Genomic DNA, 1,278 nt, shown 5'->3' on the forward strand with positions numbered 1-1,278 from the left:
GAGAGTACTGCAACAAGAATAGGGCTTCCAACTAATCTACTCCCAGTCAAGGCTTTTATTTAAATTACTTAATTTCCCCAATTTAATTTCCTGTTTATTCAACTTAAACTCTTTCTGAAAATATCTGATTAATAAAATAGCACACCTTTCTGCAACTCGTTGGGAGACGACCTGGGATTCATACTCCCAGTATTTTAATTTTAATTTTTGTGACAACCCTTCTAAATTGATAAGCGGATTTCTGGTTGGTTAAGAACTATACTTGCAACGCGCAACTTATATCAATTCTTAATTAGCCAATTTCTGCCACGTCAATTTTTGGCACCGTTGCCGGGGAGTTGCAATAGAGTGCTAAAGTTATTAATTGGATTTTATTTATTGCATTTTATTTTATCTTGCTACCATGAGCTGCTTGTTTCTTTCGTTAGATGACGCGTTCACTTCCTGATCCAAGCTTGCTAGTATTCGATCCTGAGATTGAAAGAACCATTTCACGAATAAGGCAAGCTCGGCGTTGGTTAGTCGTCTCTGAAGGCGGATCTGAAACGTCACTTGAGAAAGAAACCAACCCCCGTTCTACTGATTTGGTTGATTTACGTACAGGTAATATGGCAGCAGCTAGGAGAGTTACTATTCAGGAGGCTGGAGCCCCTGATTTTACAATGCAACCATTTCAAGCGTATCACCCAGTGGTGGCTACAGACTTTGAAATAAAGACTGCACTGCTCAATTTGATGCCCAAGTTTCATGGCTTGCCTGCTCAAGAGCCTTTCAAGCAGCCTGTTCTACTGTCAGGTGTGATGGTACAGATGAAACTTCAATTTTGCTGAAAGCTTTCCCGTTTTCTCTAGAGGGGAAGGCAAGAGAGTGGTACTACACTCAACCAGCAGCAACTGTATCCAACTGGGATACACTGAGAAGAGAATTCTTGGAAAAATTCTTTCCAGCTGAAGTTACTGATAAACCGAGGAAAGACATTTCTAGGATTGTTTAGGATGAATCTGAGACTCTCTATGAATACTGGGAGCGCTTCAATAATCTTCTGGAAGCATGCCCCCACCATATGATTGACAAGATAGTGTTACTCGGTTACGTCACACAGGGCATGAGGCCCCAAGATAAGACCACATTGGAAAGTGCTAGCAATGGGTCTATGAAAAAGTACAAAACCACTGACGAGGCATGGCAATTGATTAGCGACTTAGCTGAATCTACTCGGAATCACAGGCAGAAACAAGGCCGTTCAAAAGCCGTTGCAGAAGTATCCTCTAGCAGAGA

At 41.5% G+C, this 1,278-nt stretch overlaps 1 non-coding gene across 1 annotated transcript; it reads right to left on the reverse strand.

Annotated features, from left to right (window-relative positions):
* Positions 1–961: 961 nt before the first annotated feature.
* Positions 962–1,069, reverse strand: LOC112731484 (small nucleolar RNA R71). Its single transcript, XR_003167258.1, has one exon. It is a non-coding gene; the product is annotated as a small nucleolar RNA R71 (small nucleolar RNA).
* Positions 1,070–1,278: the final 209 nt, after the last annotated feature.

The sequence above is a fragment of the Arachis hypogaea genome, chromosome 12 (assembly GCF_003086295.3).
Source record: "Arachis hypogaea cultivar Tifrunner chromosome 12, arahy.Tifrunner.gnm2.J5K5, whole genome shotgun sequence".
NCBI classification, from domain to species: Eukaryota; Viridiplantae; Streptophyta; class Magnoliopsida; order Fabales; family Fabaceae; genus Arachis; species Arachis hypogaea.